Below are 15,382 nucleotides of genomic sequence, written 5' to 3'. Positions count from 1 at the left end.
CCAAAAGAACTAGAGATCAATATCCAAAATAGAAAATTTGATTATACCAAACTGAAAAGTTTTTGTAAAAACAAACAATAGACAAGATTAGAAGGAAGCAATAAACTGGGAAAATATTTTTTACAGTCAAAGGTTCTGATAAAGCCCCTTATTTCCAAAATATATGAAAATTAACTTAATTTAAAAAAATCAAGCCATTTCCAATTGAAAATGGTCGGATAGAAAGACAATTTCAGATGAAGAAATTGAAACTATTTCTAGTCATATGAAAAGATGCCCAAGTCATTATCAATCGGAAATCAAATTAAACAACTCTAAGATACCCACTACACACCGTCAGATTGGCTAAGATGAAGGAAAAATAATGATGATTGTTGAGGGATGCGGGAAAAACTGGGACATTGATGCATTGTTGGTGGGTTGGAACGAATCCAACCATTTTGGGAGTAGTTTAAACTATGTCAAAAAGTTAATAAACTGTTCATACCCTTTGATCCAGCAGTGATACTGGGATTATATCCCAAAAGAGATACAAAGAAGGGAAAGGGACCTGTATGTGCACGAATGTTTTGGCAGCCCTTTTTGTGGTAAAACTGGCAAACTGAATGGATGTCCCGAGGGAAATGGCAAAAATTGTGGTTATTGAATATTATGGAATATTACTGTTCTGTAAGAAATGACCAACAGGATAATTTCAGAAAGGCCTGAGAACTTACACGAACTGAAGGTGAAATGAGCAGGACCAGAAGATCATTATATTAACCAAATACTTATTGACCAGTTCTGATGGACCAGGGCATCCTTTCAACGAGATCAACCAAACATTTCAATGACGTAATGAACTGAACTACCTATGCCCAAAAAGAACCTGGGAGATATAAAAAACCATTACTTGAATTCCCAACCCTAATTTTGCAACCTGCATTTTGATTTCCCACAAGCTAATTGTCAATATTTCGAGTCGATTCTTTTTGTAAAAAATAACGTTTTGGTCATGTATACTTATTGTGTATCTAATTTATATTTTAAATATTTAACATCTACTGGTCATCCTGCCATCTAGGGAGGGGTGGGGGTAAGAGGTGAAAATTGGAACAAGAAGTTTGGCAATTGTTAATGCTGTAAAGTAACCCATGTATATATCCTGTAAATAAAAGGCTATTAAATAAAAAAAAATTTAAAAAAGCACTTAATGACTTCATTCAGGAATTCTAAGTTGTTTCTGTAAAATGGACCTTTTTAGCAATCTGGTGAAGCCTATGAACACTTTTTAAAATAGTATTTTAAATACATAAAAGAAAATAAGTAGAAATAAAAATATTAATTTTAATGAAAAAAGATTAATGATATATATGTGTATGTGTATGTACATATGTATACATACTTCTAAATCATAGACTCAGCTTAGGTTCTCTTAAATGAATTCCCTTAAGATCAAATGCAAATAATGGATATTTTCTTAAAGAAAGAGCCCTGAAAAAAAATCTGTCCAGATTTTATTATTGATGAAAATCATTTGACTGTGATTAATAAAAAGGAGAGAATTAAGGCAGAGATGTGAGCTTAAATAATGTGCAGTGGAAAAAGAATATGGATTCATCAGAAGATCAGAGTTCAAGTAAAGATTGACTCAGAGAACAGAAACTCCTGTCTGTATCACTCTGGACAAATCACTTCTCTGAGTTTCAGTTTCCTTCCCTGCACAGGTAGAATAACAAAGCTTTTTTCAGTCAAATTACAGGGTTAGAATGAGAAAAGCATTTTGTAAGCATTAAAGAACTAAATTCAAATGAACCAGTATTGTTATTAATAATGATGATAATAAATAATACCATTTAAATAGAATGCATTATACGTTGAACTACTTAGTGTTAAAAAAAAAAAAAAAAAGCAAAGTCCAATGGACCTGGAACCTATAATTTCAGACAAACAGTACTGAAATAGAAACACATAAAAATGCAAGTAGCAGAATATTAAATCAATGCATAATCATGTGTTGACAATATTCAAGAAAAAGTAAAAAATATGTGCATTTTAGAGTAAGTAAGAAGGAATAAAGAAAATAGTTTAGAATGAAGGAACAAAAAAGGCTTATTAAAAGCCAGAGCTAGAAGAAAATATTTCAAGTCATCTACTCAATGCAATATTTTCTAGGGGCCCAGAAGAAACTGAGGTCCATATGGGTTAAGTGATTTATCCAAGGTCGTACCAATAATTTTTGGTTGAGGGAGGACCTGACAAATCTTTTGTGTCCAGTTCAGCACTGTTCCTAGAAATTTGTCCACAAACTAACATTGGTCGTTTGCCTTCTTGAAAAAAGTTAAAATGAAATTTAAAAGAAAAATTCAAAATTCTGTATCTAGTGCAGGTATCTGTTTATGTTTTCATTGCAACAAATCCAATCTAATTGTATTAGCAGAATGATTTGTTTTTTAATAAAATTTTATCGATACTTTTTTGTTTTCACATCACTGTACATTTTCTAGTCTATCTTTATATTCTGTATGTTAACACATACAGTGTGTCCCCTCTGTACACACTGCTCCAGTGTCACCTCACTTTTACAAAGAAGGAAGGAGTCTCCTTCCCTTCTTTGCAAACAAATGTAATTATTATAATATCCAAAGAATAAAATTGTTTTGTTGGCGTTTTTTTCTATATACATTGTTGTAGTCATTAGATATATTGTTTTCCTGGTTCTGTTTACTTCCTTTTGCATAAATTTATGTAAATCTTCCCATGATTCTTTGTTATTATAGTATTTGTAATTTTTTATAGCACAGTAATTCCTCACTACACTCAGGTGCTATAGTTTGTTTGTTCATTAATCTATGGATCTCTAGCTTGTTTCTATTTCTTCTACCAAAAACATGTCACTAAAATATCTGGCATATTTGGAAATTTTCTTTTTTTGTCTCTGAATTATTTAAGATATATATATATATATATATATATATATATATATATACACACACACACACACACACACACACTATATATATATATATATATATATATATATATATATATATATATTCCATTTAATTACCCTTTTCACATTAACTTTACATTATTTTCCAGAATTCCAGAATGTTCCAAAACAACTCTACCAACAATGCATGGTATGTCTATGTTTCTAAATCTACTCCAAAATTGACTAACCCCATCTTTTGTCATCTTTGCCAATTTTCTGGCTATGAATAAAATCTCAGATTTATATATTTTTTTCTGTTGCAATATGGGGGCCATCTACCAGTGGCTGCTGGAGGTCTAACTCAGACCTGTAGAATGGATCTCTTCATGTGAGAGGATGATGATGATATAAGGAGACTGAGAGACAGTTGTATTATATGACCTCTCTCCTCTTCCCTCTGCCTCCAATTTATTTCATTCCCAGTCCACAAGCAACACCTATGTCAGTAAAGGCTGCTTTGCATTTCCTTCAGATGTTATGATCCACAGCTGTGGAGGCTCTCAGACCTGCCCCTTTACTTAGGCATGGTCCTTAATAATTCCCTGTTTTGGGGTTTTTGGTTTTGGTTTTTGGTTTTGGTTTAGGTTTGGTTTTTGGTTTTTTGATTTTTGGGGGGGTGGATTATTCTCCCCCCACAGCATGGTCAGTTTGTGTATTTGTTGTTATCTGAGTCCACACACTGAGGAATGTAAGCAGCACCTCTGGATGGTTTTAGATTAAAATACTATAGCAGGTGTTGATCTTGTAAGATGTCATGGAGACAAACTTTCAAATGGAGAAGAGGACAATAGTCAGAACAAGCATTTAAGTCTCTCATCACTCTCTTGGCTCGGCCCTTTGTTGTGTTGCCCCATTTAATTACCCCAACTAAAAAAGTCTTACCAGGTCTCTTCTCTCTTTCCTTTCCCATGGGTTACCAAAGGAACTCTGGGAGGATCCTACTCATGAAAAGTTATTGAACGCTGCTGGTTCTTCTTATCCCTGTTGGGGCACCATATCATATATCCTTAATCTTTGATCAATGACTGGGCCGATTGTCACTCTAATTTCTTTATGATCTGCACCTGTGTCTACCAACCCTTTTAATACTATGCCATTTACATAGATAAATTAACATAGAATGGTCAGCGTAATAATTGCAGTCTAGAACATTTCTGGATTCTGTTGTTGGGAGTGAAAATCTGGGCAAATATCACCAAATTGCCTATTAGGAGTCTGTATCAGTAAATCTGATGCTACTATTTTTCCTGAGTGATGTCACACATTGTCTACCTGTATTAGAGACTGGGATATTAGCTACACATTCCTCAGTTTCTCAAATTAGTGTATGGATGAACACTGTTTGTAAGCCCTCTCAGGAGGTGAAATGGTCAAGTCTACTGTGCTTGGAGGCAAAGGATCTTTGGCTGGACAGGGACAGATTTCACCTCTCCAGGGGATATCTCAGTAATCCCAGCTGCATACAACTCTATTCTCCCCCATTGTAATCCCTTTCTCCTATCAGGCTGCTTGTTGCCTGAGTGATCATGTCGGAGTACTAAACTTCTAGAGACACAGGAAAATCCTAGCACCAGGGAGCAGGGATTTGGATAATATTTACAATGTTCCACCCTCTAGAGGAGCAGCTTCCAGCAACCCAGGGTAGGGAGAAGCAGAATAGACCAAGGGGGACAAAAGATCAAGACCAAGATATCAAGCACCTGGATGCTGTGGACATTTAAACTACAGATTTGTAAGATTTGATGAGTATACCGAAGCCCCTGCTGAAATGAAGAATCCCTGCTCAGCAGGAAGATGAACCCATAGGCATCTTGGGGCTAGAGATAACGGTGTTCCTTTGTACACTTTGGATGGTGGGGGGAATGGAATGGACATACTATAAGCAAGAGGACAGACACAGTATTTGAATGTTCATAGTGTTAGAAGGAAACTGGCTTCCCACTGGAGTGTGCACTCATAGGAGGGAGAATGTAGTGAAGGGAATGAGGCTGATGAAATGTAGGAAGGGGGTAATGGAAGGAAAGCTTTTGGAGGTTAATAAAGAATCTGAAGTACTTTATGGGAATGGATTAATATGGATGGAGGGTAACGTCATATGTCCAGGTAAAATGCACCTTGTTAGTGTTTTAGTGTTTTTGTTAGTGCATAGCAAACAGTCTCCAGACAATACCCCAAAGGGGAATGTTACCTGGCCCCCATCACATAACTGTATCCTAGAAGAGAGTAATAAAAATCTTAAAAGAAGAAAAATGGGGAAAAGAAAGAAAAGCTATAAAAGAGAGTAACAACTTCCTGAAATGTGAATTGGAAAAGGTAAAGAATTTTCAGGAAGTACAGAGAAACAGAATTTGTGAATGTAAAAAGGTAAAGCAATTCCAGGAAAGTGGGATTTGTGAACTGGAAAAAGAAAATAACTCACTAAAAAAAAAATTTAGTGAAATGGAAAAAAATTCCATAGAGAAAAACAACTCATTTAAAAACTCAATTGGACATATACGAAAAGAAGTAAAAAAAGCTAATGAAGAAAATAAGTCATTAAAAATCAGAACTGAACAAACAGAAACAAATCATTCATTGAGACATCAAGAATCAGTCAAGCAAAACCAAAAAATGAAAAATTAGGAAGAAGCATTAAATATCTTGGAAAAACGATAGACCTGGAAAATAGATCTAGGAGAGATAATCTGAGGATTATTTGACTCCCCAAAAATTATGAGGAAAAAAGGAGCCTAAATACCATTTTATAGGAAATCATCAAAGAAAACTGCCTAGATGTAATAGAATCAGAAGGTAAAATAGGCATTGAAAGAATTCATCAAACACCTTCTGAAAAAGACCCTAAAATAAAAACTCCAAGGAATATTGTGGTCAAATTTCAGAACTATTAGACTAAGGAAAAAATATTCCAAGCAGCCAGGAAAAAACAATTCAAATACCGAGATGCCACAATAAGGATCACTCAAGATCTGGCTGCCTCCACATTAAAGAATCAAAGGACATGAAATCTGATATTCTGAAAGGCAAAAGAATTTGGAATACAGCCAAGAATAAACTACCCAACTAAGCTGAGCATTTTTTTCCATGGAAGAAGATGGACATTTAATGAAACAGATGAATTCCAAATGTTTCTAAGGAAAAAAACAGATGTAAACAAAAATTTTGACCCCCAACCACAGGATTCAAGAGAAGCAGAAAAAGATAAAAGGAACTCTTCAGAAATGTATTTCTATTGTGGGTATACATAAAGACTACATGTATAATTTGATTTTACTGATATAACATAAAAAGAGAAGTAGAAATGGAAAGGGGATAGTGTCACAAAAAGTAGAAAGGGGAGAAAAAAGGAGGGAAACTACATCCCATGAAGAGGCAAAGGAAACCTATCATATCTGAGGGAATTTAGAGAGGAAGAGGAACATTGTGTGAATCTTACTCTCATCAGAGTTGGCTCAAAGAGAAATTAATTGACATTTGTTTTACAGAGAATCTTCTCTCACCTCATTAAAAAGGGGGAGAGGAAAAGGAAAAGCGTAATAAGGGAAAAGTATAAGAAAGGGGAAGAGATTGAAAGTGGGGGTGGGAGGGATCCTAAAGACAGAAAGAGATGCGATATAAGTGAGGGCCATAAGTTTAATACTGGGAAAGAGGGTAAGGGGGGCAAGAAAAAGAAATGCACAATCTGGGGATAATAAGATGGCAGGAAATACAGAATTAGTATGTAAATGTTAATGGGATGAACTGTCACATAAAGCAGAGGGAGATAACAGACTAGATCAAAAGTCAGAACCCTACAATATGTTGTTTACAGGAAACACATTTAAAGCAGGGAGATACATAAAGAGTAAGGTAAAAGGCTGGAGCAGAATCTATTATGCTTCAGGTGAAGTCAAAAAAACAGGGGTAGCCATCCTTATCTCAGATCAAGCAAAAGCAAAACTCAATCTAATTAAAAGAGATAAGGAAAGAAACTATATCTTGCTAAAGGGTAGCATAGACAATGAGACAATATCAATACTAAACATATATGCACCAAGTGGTATAACATCGAGAGTTGCAAGAAGAAATAGACAGCAAAACTACAATAGTGGTATATCTCAATCTTGCACTCTCAGAATTAGACAAATCAAACCACAAAACAAATAAGAAAGAAATTAAAGAGGTAAATAGAATATTAGAAAAATTAGGTATGATAGATCTCTGGAGAAAACTGAATGGTGACAGAAAGAAGTATACTTTCTTCTCAGCAGTTTATGGAACCTACACAAAAATTGACCATATATTAGGACACAAAGACCTCAAAATTAAATGCACAAATGCAGAAATAGTAAATGCTTTCTTTTCAGATCACAATGCAATAAAAACTAATTCCAAAGTTAGGGTGTAAAAAGACCAAAAGTAATTGAAACAAATAACTCATCTTAAAGAAATTGAAAACAAAAAACAATTAATAATTTCGCTCAAGATATACAAGGTGAGACATCATACCAAAATTTGGGATGGCCAAAGCAGTAATAAGGGGAAAGTTATATCCTTAGAGGCTTATTAATAAAAATAGAAAAGAGAAGGTCAATGTTTTTAATTAAAAGCTGAAAAAGACCAAATTAAAAAAACCCCAATCTAAACTAAACTTGAAATTCTAAAATTAAAAGGAGAAATTAATAATATTGAAAGTAAAAAAAACTATTGAACTAATAAATAAAACTAAGAGTTGGTTTTATGAAAAAACCAATAAAATTGATAAACCTTTGGTAAATCTGATTAGAAAAAGGAGAGAGGAAAATCAAATTAGTAGTCTTAAAAATGAAAAGGGAGAACTTTCCACCAATAAAGAGGAAATTAGAGAAATAATGAGTTACTTTGCCCAACTTTATGCCAATAAATTTGATAATCTAAGTGAAATGGATGACTACCTCAAAAAATATAGGCTTCCCAGATTAACAGAGGAGGAAATAAATCGCTTAAATAGTCCCATTTCAGAAAAAGAATTAGAACAAGCTATTAATCAATTCCCTAAGAAAAAATACCCAGGACCAGATGGATTTACATGTGAATTCTACCAAACATTTAAAGAACAATTAGCCCCAATGCTATATAAAGTATTTGAAAAATTAGGGAATGAAGGAGTCCTACCAAATTCCTTTTATGACACAGACATGGTACTGATACCTAAACCATGTAGGTTGAAAACTGAGAAAGAAAATTATAGACCAAAGTCCCTAATGAATATTGATGCTAAAATCTTAAATAAGCTTAGCAAAAAAAAAAAATATATAGAAAATCATCCCTAGGATAATATACTATGACCAAGCAGGATTTATACCAGGAATGCAGGGTTGGTTCCATATTAGGAAAACTCTTTAGCATAATTGACTATATCAATAACCAAATTAACAAAAACCATATGATCATCTCAATAGAGGCAGAAAAAGCATTTGATAAAATCCAACATCCATTCCTATTTAAAAACACTTGAGAGTATAGGAATAAATAGATTTTTCCTTAAAATAATCAGTAGCATCTATTTAAAACCATCAGTAAGCATCATATGTAATGGGAATAAACTGTAATCATTCCCAATAAGATCAGGAGCGAAACAAGGGTGCCCACTATCAACATTACCATTCAATGTTGTATTAGAAATGCTAGCTTTGGCAATAAGAGTTGAGAAAGAGATTAAAGGAATTAGAGTAGATAATGAGGAAACCAAATTATCACTCTTTGCTGATGATATGATGGTATACTTAGAGAACACCAGAGATTCTACTAAAAAGCTATTAGAAATAATCCACACCTTTAGCAAGGTTGTAGGATACAAAATAAACCCACATAAGTCATCTAAATTCTTATCACTAACAAAATCCAACAGTTAGAGCTGCAAAGAGAAATTCTATTTAAAGTAACTACCAATAGTATAAAATATTTAGGAATCTATCTGCTAAGGGAAAATCAGAAACTTTATGAGCAAAACTACAAAACACTTTGCACACAAATAAAGTCTTCTCTAGTCAATTGGAAAAATATTAAATGCTCTTGGATAGGGTGAGCAAATATAATAATGATGACAATACTACTTAAACTAATTTATTTATTTCGCGCTATACCAATCAGATTCCCAAAAAACTATTTTAATGACCTAGATAAAATAACAATAAAGTTCATATGGAAAAACAAAAGGTCAAGAATTTCAAGGAAATTAATGAAAAAAAAAAATCAAATGAAGCCTAGCTGTACCAGATCTAAAATTATATTATAAAGTTACCAAAACCATTTGGTATTGGCTAAGAAATAGACTAGCTGATCAGTGGAATAAGTTAGGTTCAAAGGACAAAATAGTCTATAACTTTAATAATCTAGTGTTTGACAAACTCAAAGACCCCAGCTTTTGGGATAAAAACTCACTGTTTGACAAAAATTTCTGGGAAAATTGGAAATTGTTATGGCAGAAACTAGGTATTGACCCACACTTAACACTGTACACCAAGATAAGGTCAAAATGGGTTCATGACTTAGGCATAAAGAATGAGATTATAAATAAATTAGAGGAACATAGGATAGTTTACCTCTCAGACCTGTGGAAGAGGAAGGAATTTGCGACCAAAGAAAAACTAGAGATCATTATTGATCACAAAATAGAAAATTTTGATTATATCAAATTGAAAAGTTTTTGTACAAACAAAACTAATGCAGACAAGATTAGAAGGGAAGCAATAAACTGGGAAAACATTTTTACAGTCAAATGTTCTGATAAAGGCCTCATTTCCAAAAAATATAGAGAATTGGCTCTAATTTATAAGAAATCAAGTCATTCTCCAATTGATAAATGGTCAAAGGTTATGAACAGACAATTCTCAAAGAAATTGAAACTATTTCTAGCCATATGAAAAGATGCTCCAAGTCATTATTAATCAGAGAAATGCAAATTAAGACAACTCTGAGATACCACTACACACCTGTCAGACTGGCTAGAAAATGACAGGGAAAGATAATGAGGAATGTTGGAGGAGATGTGGGAAAACAGGGACACTGATACATTGTTGGTGGAATTGTGAATACATCCAGCCATTCTGGAGAGCACTTTGGAACTATGCTCAAAAGTTATCAAACTGTGCATACCCTTTGATCCAGCAGTGTTACTATGGGCTTATATCCTAAAGAGATTTTAAAGAAGAGAAATGGATGTGTATGTTTGTGGCACCCCTCTTTGTAGTGGCCAGAAAATGGAAACTGACTGGATGGCCATCAATTGGAGAATGGCTGAATAAGTTGTGGCATATGAATATTATGGAATATTATTGCTTTGTAAGAAATGACCAACAGGATGATTTCAGAAAGGCCTGGAGAGATTTACATGAACTGATGCTGAGTGAAACGAGCAGGACCAGGAGATCATTATATACTTCAACAACAATACTATATGATGATCAATTCTGAAGGATTTGGCCCTCTTCAACAATGAGATTAACCAAACCAGTTCCAATAGAACAGTAATGAATTGAACCAGCTACACCCAGCAAAATAACTCTGGGAGATGATTAAAAACCATTACATAGAATTCCCAATCCCTATATTTTTGTCCACCTGCATTTTTGATTTCCTTCACGGGCTAATTATACACTATTTCAGAGTCCAATTCTTTTTGTACAGCAAAATAACTGTTTGGACATGTATACATATATTGTATTTAATTTATATTTTAACATATTTAACATGTATTGGTCAACCTGCCATCTGGGGGCGGGGAGTGTGGGGAAGGAGGGGAAAAGTTGGAACAAAATCTTTTACAATTGTCAGTGCTGAAAAATTACCCATGCATATATCTTGTAAATAAAAAGCTATAATAAAAAAAAGGGTAAATGTAACAACTAAATTTTATGAACCTTTCACAAAATATATGTAACTTGAAAAAGGATATTCCTTTAGAAAAGCCAAACCTAATTATAGGTGACTTGTTTGAATCATTTAAAGTTGAAAAAGCATTATACCTGCCTTATCCCATTTTATCCCACAGCAACCTAGGGGAGATAAATAATAAAATCCTAAAGTAGATCTGTGATCAAATTAATTTCTATAATTCTCCATGTAGAATTCAAGTCTGTGCAACTCATATATTTACCACAGGTCTGGTTAATATTCTGGGAGTTTTTCTTTTCTGACATCAAAAAATTATCAATTGAGTATGTAGACCATCCACTTTGTTAGCTCTCCTCCTCATGTGACCTGCCCAACTTTTTCAATCCCTCACTCCAATAATTTAAAATACCTTATTTATTTGATATGACAAATATATAAATTCGCACTTCCATGAGTTTTTCAGTAGTTCTCTAAGATTACTGACTCATACAATTCAGATATATTATAATATTGACGAAATAGTGATTTGTTTTTTTAAAAGTATCTTTGTTTATATGAAATGATTAATCCAAAAAAAGAACTTTGAAAGATAATCCAGCCCTCTGTTCTCTTATTCACTTCTGGGTCCATTTGTAGTATTTTTCCAAGACAAAGATATAGATAGAAAGACAAACTGGCTATGTATAATAGTATGGATAAAAGGCATTCCTTATCATTTTTTTTCCTACAGGAATTTAGACACTTAGATGGATAGAGCAATGGGCCTGGAATCAGAAAGATCTGAATTCAGATCTAATCTTGGACAGATTTATTGTGTGACTTAAATGCTGTCTTCCTCAATTGTAAAATGGGAATAATAATAGTACCTATATCTCAGGTTGTTATGGATATAAAATGAGAAAATGCATGTAGCACAGTACCTGGCTCATCACAAATGTTTAACAAATGCTTGCTTCATTCTCTTATTCCTTTATATTAACTAATTTTGGGGTTTTTGAGTGCAATTAAGCTGTGTAATGTTCTGAAGTTTGAATATCTAAAGAATGTCAGTACCTATAGAGAATCTCTTTTCAAATTAGACAGTTTGTTCTCTACTGTGGTGATAAATATTTTTGGAGAGCATTCCCCTACCTCTTCTCAGAGGCTATGTTTTAAGGAGAACGCCAATGCCAAAAATGTTTTTCATTCTTGTCCAGCAGACCACACTGTTGATGTATCTGAATAGAATTTTTTCCCACCATGACCCTTACTCTCCTGCCTCCTTTTTAAAGTTCTCTTTCAGGTACCTTCCTTAAAGTGACATTGTCTTTCTTTCTGCTTGTTTTCTTATTCCCATCCTTACTACTATGTCTAGCATATAGTAAAAGCTTAATAGTTCAAATTGACCAACTCTTAAGAAAACTAGTATAATGGAGGTATAGCCACGCCTAAGTGTGAAGGGGCAGGTCACTTTTCTGGAAAGCCCCACAGCTGTGAATTATAACATACTTGAAGAAATTGCAAAGCAGTCTTTACTGACACAGATGTTGCTTGTGAATTGAGAATGAAGTAAATTGGAAGCAAGAAGGAAGAAAAGAGAGATCAGAGAATGCAACTGCCTCTCAGTCTCCTTGTATTGTTATCATCCTCTCACATGAAGGGATGTATTCTGCTGGTCAGAATTAGATACCCAGCAGCCACTAGCAGGTGGCTCCCATAACACCCAGCAGCCACTAGCAAGTTGGTCCTGTAACAAATGACATCCAATATGGGGTACAAGAAATGCAAGAAACAAAAAAGCAGTAGCACTAAAAAGTTGTTTGTGAGTAGGATCCTCCCAGGAGAGGTCCTTCAGTAACCTGTGGGGAAGGAAAGGGAGAAGAGACCCAGCTGACTTTTTCAGTTGAATGGGCTAAGACATCAAAGGACTAAGCCAGGAGACTTATGAAAAATGCCTATTTTTACAACAGGCATAGTACAATCCTACTTCTCCATTTGTCAGAAAGTTTGCTTCCATGACATCTTACAAAATTTAGCACCCACTATAGCGTCTCACTCTGCAAATGAAAAAGACTTTGATAGTGCTGTTTGCATATTTTAGCATGGGCATTCAGATAACAACCAATTCACAAACTTACTGGCTTACTATTGGGGGAAAAATAATCATATTCCCATAAAACAAAAAAAGGGGAATTGTTAGGGACAATGCCTAAGTATGAAGGGGCAGGTCAATTCTCTGAAAGCCCCCACAGCTGTGAATCATAACAACTTGAAGGAATTTCAAAGCAACCTTTACTGACACAGATGTTACTTGTGAATTGGGTCAGAATTAGATCCCCTGCAGCCACTAGCAGGTGGCTTCAGTAACAGCTATAGCCAATAAGGACCTAGTACTTTAAATATACACATACTCACAAATACACACATATTTTATATATATGTGTGTGTGTGTGTGTGTGTGTGTGTGTGTATAGGTATATGTATATATATATATATATATATATATAGTGTGTGTGTATATGTATCACATATACATATATATATATACACACACACTATATATATACACCCACAACCATATATAACATTATATATGCATATATAGCATAATATATATAAACAAACAGAATGTCTATTTATACATATATTGTGTGTTTATCTGTTTGTTTGCTTTGCTCACTGGCAATATCACACAAGGAACTTCAGGAGCTATCTCAGCTGTGGTGATGCAGAATTAGGACTATATAATAATGAAAAAATTAAAAGCTTTAGAATTGACATTGGAGCTCAAAAGACTAATGAATCAGGAGAAGATGAGGAAGATCCACAATACCAAGAATTCTTTGTCAGTGATAGATTCTAAATAATGGCTTACATTCCAACACAAAAGTGATGTTCTTTATTTGAATCAAAATATTAAAGAGACCAAGAATAACAAGTTATAGTGTATAGTAATTAAAGGTTTATAATTAGTATTATCCCCATTGTCTAGATGAAAAAACAAATTGGATTTCAGAAACATTAAGTGGCTTATCTAGCATCACGTAACTAGTGAGTCTCAAAGGCAATCAATATTTTAGCCTACATCATTATAATTTTAATTCACCACCTTACAAGTTTCCTCAATAGTCCCACTCATCTTTTCTTCCTCTCTTCCCTCATACTGTATTTTGTAGAGTGCTTTTTTTGTTTACCTTTTAAATTTTTTATTTAATTTTAACATAATAGTATTTTATTTTCCAATTATATCTACAAATAATTTTCAACATTAACTTTTGTAAGATTTTTGAGTTCCAAAATTTTTATTTCTCCCTCCTTCCTTCACTTTCCTTGCTTTTACCCAAAACAGCAAAAAAAAATTGATATAGATTTATCTGTACAATCATATTAAACCTGTTATTGTCGTCTTTCGTTTTGAAGAGGACCGAAATGATATTACTAAGTTAAAGTTAAGGTACAATGTGTCCAACTGCGGCTGATAAGACTAATATGAGTTCAGAATGCTCTACCACAAATAGGGAACAAATAATCCACGTGAATATTTAGGGTAGATTCTTTAACTTTGTGTATCTCATTTTTTTTGAGCTACTTCAATTTTTATTTCCCATAGAACACAGCATCTTCTGTGTTCAGTGTTGCTATTATCATATACAATGTTTTTTTTTTATTCTGCTCACTTTTACCCAACATCAATTCATGTCTTTCCAAGGTTTTTTTTTTTTTCTGAAATCTTCCTGCTTATCATCTATTATAGCATAATCGTCTTCGGTCACATTCAGATACCACAATTTTTTCAGTCATTCCCCAATTAAAATGCATCCCCTCAGTTTCCAATTCTTTTCCAACACAAAAAGAGCAGCTATAAAATATTTTTGTATGTGTGGTTTCTTTTCCCTTTTTTCCTGATCTCTTTGGGATACAGATCAATTAAATGGTATTGCTACATCAAAGGGTATACACATCTCTATACCTCTTTGAGCATAGTTCCAAATTGTTCTTCAAAATGATTAGATCAGTTTATAACTCCACCAACAATGCATTAGTGTTCTAATTTTCCCACATTTTCTGCAACATTTATCATTTTCTTTTCTGTCACATTAGTTAATCTAATAGGTGTGAGGTGGTACCTCAGAGTAGTTTTAATTTTCATTTCTCCCATTATTTAGATAATTTTTATGTAAGTATGGATATATTGAATTTCTTCATTTTCAAATTGTCTGTTCATATCCTTTGGCCATTTATTGAGAAATTATTAATTTCTAAACTTATTCATTTTTGTACAAAGGTCTATCATACTTAACTTTTCTAATATTTTATTCACCTCCTTAAATGTTTTCTTGTTTATTTTGTGGTTAGATTTATTAGTGGTGGTTTTAAGATTCCCTACTAGTGTAGTTTTGCTGTCTTAGTCTTCCTATAATTCACTTAACTTTTTCTCCAAGAATATATATGCTAATCTGGAATTTTGCCCAAAAAGTTATCAAACTGTGCATACCCTTTGATCCAGCATTGCTACTACTGGACTTATACCCCAAAGATATACTAAAGAACTGAAAGGGACCTGTATGTGCCAAAATG

The sequence above is a fragment of the Sarcophilus harrisii genome, chromosome 1 (genome assembly GCF_902635505.1).
Source record: "Sarcophilus harrisii chromosome 1, mSarHar1.11, whole genome shotgun sequence".
Classification (NCBI taxonomy): domain Eukaryota; kingdom Metazoa; phylum Chordata; class Mammalia; order Dasyuromorphia; family Dasyuridae; genus Sarcophilus; species Sarcophilus harrisii.
The sequence above is the reverse complement of the archived record's forward strand: the minus strand, read 5'-3'. Positions refer to the sequence as shown.